The sequence below is a fragment of the Biomphalaria glabrata genome, chromosome 6 (assembly GCF_947242115.1).
Source record: "Biomphalaria glabrata chromosome 6, xgBioGlab47.1, whole genome shotgun sequence".
Taxonomy (NCBI): Eukaryota; Metazoa; Mollusca; class Gastropoda; family Planorbidae; genus Biomphalaria; species Biomphalaria glabrata.
Genome location: NC_074716.1, coordinates 5,011,144 through 5,017,143, shown reverse-complemented (window position 1 = coordinate 5,017,143; position 6,000 = coordinate 5,011,144). Strand labels below are relative to the sequence as shown.

General features: G+C 38.1%; 1 protein-coding gene across 2 annotated transcripts in view; it reads left to right on the top strand.

Annotated features, from left to right (window-relative positions):
- The first annotated feature begins 1,648 nt into the window (after positions 1-1,648).
- The window catches only part of LOC106077258 (dystrophin-like), a 331,854-nt gene continuing 327,502 nt past the window's right edge, over positions 1,649-6,000 (top strand). The window contains exon 1 of one of the 2 annotated variants that reach the window (XM_056033067.1): positions 1,649-1,794. The gene's annotated coding sequence lies outside the window, so the exon portion shown is untranslated. Of the gene's footprint in view, positions 1,795-2,317; positions 2,466-6,000 lie in introns of those variants that run through there. The other variant, XM_056033069.1, reaches the window with a different exon arrangement.

Below are 6,000 nucleotides of genomic sequence, written 5' to 3'. Positions count from 1 at the left end.
CAAAAAAAAAAAAAAAAAACTAACAAAAAAAAAAAAAAAAAAAAACTAACAAAAAAAAAAAAAAAAAACTAACAAAGAAAAAAACAAAAAAACAAAACTTTTTGTAATTGACGATTGTGGTTTGTAATTGCAACGGCATAAATTGTAATTTAAAAAACTCACAGGGCTTCACTTGTGTTATTGTTTTTTACTAAACCTATTTGGTTTTCAAACTGTGCAACATGGAAATATTGTAACTCGTAACTAGAATATAAATATATATGTATGCATGTAAAATGTTTATGTATTTATGCTGACAATTTTTTTTTTAAATGTCAGATCAGCTGTTGAAAAACAAATGTTTTATAAAATGTCTTACTTGTTTCGGGTGTTCCTTCAGAGCTGAAGACTTCCTAGTCCCGCTGGACAACGGTTGATGGCAGCGGGCAGGGTATGAACCCTGGACCATTAAGACAACCGAACGACAGTCCAGCGTGCATATCGCACGACCAAGCAGCCAGCCTAATTGATTCTCTCTGTACATTTATACATGTTCGAAACTCAAGAAGCGCTTGAATTTCATTCTAGACGCCATTATGCAGTTAAAAATGTCATAAAATGTTTTACATGTTTTGGATGTTCCTTCAGAGTCGAAGATAATTTACTCCCTAGTCCAAACCTCCCGCAGGACGACGGGGACATGGCAGCGGACAGGGAATGGACCCGAGACCATAGAGACGTCGGAACGACAGTCCAGGGCATGACCAGGCAGCATAGAGATTCTAAATCTCGAATCTCTATATCTAGTCTAGAATGACTTCTCGAATACCAGAGCACACTCATCACTTCTATTCACATATAGAGCACCAATGGAGCACTAGCCCTCGATATTTACAATGACTTCTCAGCAACCTTTAAAAACAACCATTACGACTATACTGAACATTGAATGTAAACGAATGGTGCCTTTAGAGCAGGGGTTCTCCTTGGGGGTCGATTGACGATTTGCCAGGGGTCGCCTGAGACCATCAAAAATATGGGTTGTTTTTGTCTACTCTTCTATTGCTGTGTGAGTGTGCGGGAAGGGGGGGGGGGGTCGCGGCAGAGTGGGGCTGTTAAAAGGGGTCGCCGAGCTTAAAAGGTTGAGAACCGCTGCTTTAGAGCATGATACCAGTTGCCTGAATCAGCCAGGTAAACCAACGACTTAGAAGAGTTTAAGTCACTCAGGTACTTATATCTTATCTTATAAAATGTATAAAAAAAAAAGATGATTACGACAAGATTTACAAATGGATACGCGTAGGACGTAATTATCTTCTTTTATTTTTTTTAACGAACGTCTTTAATTTATAAGATAAGATAAGCAAAGAAAAAAAAAAAACCCGAGAACATTTTATTGTTTTTTAAAGTATCGATACATAAGTATCACAAAATAGACACTATTTGGGCGAATCGTTGAAAGAGAGAGAGAGAGTGTGTGTGTGTGTGCAGCGATCAAACATATTTCGTTAGCGAGTCCAAAGAGAGAGAGAGAGAGAGTGTGTGTGTGTGTATGCGTGCAGCGATCAAACATATTTCGTTAGCGAGTCCTCTGTCTAGCAGACGAGAGTGACACTTTCATTTAAAAAAAAAAGGTGAACCTTCTGCTGCTACGAGACAAGTGTGTTGCTTTACAAGAGTGTGTGTGTGTTCGCGTGCTTCTCTGTGTGGATAAATCGACAAAATTTTTAAAAAAATTCTAACCTAACAAGGATTAATTAATGGATTGTGAGGTGTGAAAGAGGTGTTATGAATTATTGTACCTTAATGTCACAGGTAAAATACAAGATCAGGTGATCTAGTCAAGTCTACGAGTGCATCATTGTAACTTATTAAAAAAAAAAAGGTTGGGCTGTGTTATTTGGAGACACATTATGCCCTCCTGTCACGTGACATCTTTAACAAACGAATGAAGTAATTACCTCTAGCGTTTAGACTCCGATTGAGACCAAAAATGGGGGAATGTAGATCTAGTAGATCTAGAGGGGACGGGTGGAAGATTGTTGAAATTTTTAGTTGTACAATTTGTATAGATCTAGAATCTATTTAATAGACTCAGGGTAGAATGTCGGTCTTGATTTCCACGAGGCCTGGCGTCTCCAGATTTCTAGATCTAGAATTTTAGACCCTTCGTAAATCTATAGTAATAGTATTGATCTGTATATGTAGATCTCGATCTAGAATGTGTAAATCGGTAAATTAGGTCAAATTCTGATAATGACGCAATCTTCAGCTTGTATAGGGCCATGCAGTCGAGTAGTCAGTAGAGTTATATCACGAGCCTGTAGTACGAGTGACATTGCACGTTTCTGTTAGCCTTCATGTGGCCCTTGTCCCATTTCACTTGGACTTAGATCCAGATTTAGATCTAAACCTTTTGTGATTAAAAAATATATCTATATATATTAATATGATTCTGTGATAGTTTATTCATTAATTAATCCATCGTAAGTAATACACGATCTAGATGTAAATTGGATTTTAGATGTCTCTACTCTTGATTCAACACTTAACTATTTTTTTTTATATTTCAATTTTACCTGGGATGCGACGCGGGAAATGTAGATCTAGCAGACGATCTGTTTTTAGCCTTGAGTATATAGATAATGGTCTACCAACATAGATCAATATATAATCTAGATCTATTATTCTAATTGTAAATTTGTACCCCACAACCTTATTACAATACAAATATTATTATAATATAGAATGGAAGTAATATGACAATTTAAGATTGCTCTTTTGTTTAAAATTAAACTATTTAGATCTAGTGCTATTAGAGCATAGAATGAGTTGTCTGTGCCAGCCGGGAAAACTAATGACTCGGCAGAATGTAAGCCATTGGTTAACATGCATGACTGAATGCATGACGAGTAGGACGTAATCCTCTTCTATTTCGAAGTAACGTCTGTATTTTATAAGATAAGAAGAAAAGATAGTTCTTAAGTATAATTTATTTTTGTCTAATCTAGATCTAGTACGCGTGTGCCCCCAATAACGCCCAAGTTTATATATATTTAAGCATCTTACAAAAATGAAAAATCATATTTCGATCTCTGCTGCTTCCACTGTATTATAGTCATTTATTGTCCCACCTAAAAATGTGTTGCTTATCAGTATGTCCATTATAGTCTGCGCCACAAATAACCGCCGTGAAACAACTGGAAAATACGGGGACGTGGAAACATTGTCTCCCCAACTGATAAGCGGTCAGCTAGACCACTGTTTGAGTTGGCGTCTGCTCAGGACTGAAATGACCCGATACCACGCTATGATAAAAATACTTTTTTATCACATTTTCCCTAATCCTAACAGAAATGCTAATAGTTAAGCTCTAGAATCTATTAATCCTTTTAGCCCTAATTTAACACCCTCTTCACTGACACGGCTTATTTACCATCACGCTAGTGTGTTATTTCTAAATGGGATATCTCAATCTACACACCTAATTTAACAATCACTGTGACCTATTTTAAGGCTACACTATCGATAGGGTATTCCCGTATGCAAGGGGCACAATTGAAGGTGACACGAGTCATAATGTGCTGCTGTGACTTGGAAACCAAATGAATGAACGTGTGTCTGTCACCCATTCAAAAAAAAAAAAAATGAATGATCACAACTGTGTGGCTTGTGCACTTCAATTGAACGTCACTTGCACATTTACACACCTGTTGATCGATCTCCCGCAGCGTTAGTTTTTAACCAAAATCAGAACAGTTGTGGAATCTACGCTTCGTAAACCAAAAGAGGATATAACTATCACGTGATCCTCTGCAAGGCATCCAGAGGTTTATATGCAGGGGCGGACAGGCTATATGGGCATTCGGGCAAAAGCCCGGTGGACGGGTCTTCCTTTAGCCGGTAGGGTCAGTGAAAGGGCCGCATGGATGCCACTAAGGCTTTAAGGAGCACTCAGAGCGTCTTCATTTACAGCAGGGGTTCTCAACCTGTGGGTCGCGACCCCCTTGGGGGGTCGATTGACGATTTGCCAGGGGTCGCCTAAGACCATCGAAAATATGGATGGTTATTGTCTATTCTTCTTTTGCTGTGTGTGTGTGGGGGGAGGTCGCGGCAGTGTGGGGGATTGTAAAAAGGGGTCGCCGAGCATAAAAGGTTGAGAGCCGCTGATTTACAGACTCTAAAACTGAATTTGGGCAACTAATCTAACGCATTTTCCGAAATTATATAATAGCCTAACATCCGTATAGGCTTACATTGCTTTTATAGGCTTCATCCCTTATAGTAAAGGGTCCTACACACTAAGAGATAAACAAGCAACACAAGACATATGTTTCTTATAAAGATATAAAGTTCACGTTGGTGTGAACATTTTCGGATGAACCCATAAAGAGACCAATAGGGGCCGGATCGCATAGAAATGCCCGGGCCTGTTTAGACTCTAAGTCCGTCCCTGTTTATATGCAGCATTTATTAGTGACATGGTTGAGTAATTCAAACCTATGTATTGACGTACAGGATAACTATCTCTATTTCACGTGCAAAGCTTCAGCGATCAATATTTTTGGTTTTCGACTCCCACAAAAGAAACGAAACCCCACTTTCAGTTTATTTCCAATATGTTTACATGATAAAATGATACTTTCATCGCTACTAGCTCTACATGTTGTGAATATAGGGCCAACGAAATCGCTAACTGTATGAATATGGTTTTAGTTTACATTAGATCTATTATTTGGGGCCCAAATATCTAAAAATAGCTTCAGGAATAAGATCATTGAGTTGAACATTTTATAAATCATTGACTTGTAGGATTAAAAAAAAATATATATTAGTTCTGTTTTACATTCACGTAAATTTATTTGAACGCACACACACACACACATCGTAGAAACAGCAGCAAAGCAAAGTGAAAGGAGACTGTTATTAACTGATTAACTAAGACTAAGACTGCTTTATTGATCCTTATGGAAATTTAGTTGTGATTACAAGGACTCTTTTCTCATCTAAAGACAACACAACAGAAACATACACATAAATAGAACAGACACAACATAAAGAGTTCATTCAGAGACTACACACAGACATACTGATCGTTTTCATGTTTCAGTCAACGAGTGGCGTTGATAGAGTTAACCCATAATTTAAAACCTTTATTTATCCCTTGGTCGGAGTACTGATTGTGGAAGAAAGTAACAAGCCTGGCCCTGGGGATACCTGAACAAGTACAACAGCATTAATGAGTTGATAGTTCTGTTATACTCCAAACCCTCCTTTCTTCCAGGGTTTTTATTTTAATCACCTTGTATCAATAACACCTTTGATTGCAAACCAACTTTTACTGCTATTTATTTAACTCTTTCTCTCCGTAATTATTTACCACATTCTGGTGGAATCAACGCTGGTATCGTCAGTTAGGAGATAAAGAGTTAAATCAGTGATGCTTAACATCTGGCCCTGCGGGTAATGTTTTGCATGTTTTACATGTATCTGGTGTTCCTTTAGAGTTGAAGATAATCTACTTTTTATCCAAACCTCCCGCAGGTCGATGGGGGAAGGCAGCGGGGCAGGGTGTGAACCCGGGTGTTATGGTGTGTGTGTGTGTGCGTGTGTTTATGTTTCTATGGTGACAGTGGGATGCAATATAAGTAACATTGTCTTCAGCTGTCTTAGTTGCGACTTACGACTACTGAAGGACTAAATGGAATTGTTAGTTGATTCAGTTTGTTAGTCAGTCAGTTGATTTTAAAAAACATTTTGTATTATTACTAAAGTCTACTCCATTGATTTCATTTTATCTGAAGTTGAATTTGTTTATTTCGTAATAAAAGTTCTATTTAGTTTTGTTCCCCAAAAGAAGTTATTTCAAGTTTTTAATAAGTTACAATGTAATACGCCTACAACGGTTTAGTTGTCTACCAGAAGTTTGGTGCCACAGGTCAACGGCCGTCAACAACGCCGGGACCATCGAGACGTCCGAACGACAGTCTAGTGAACATACTGCACGACCAGGCAATTCGG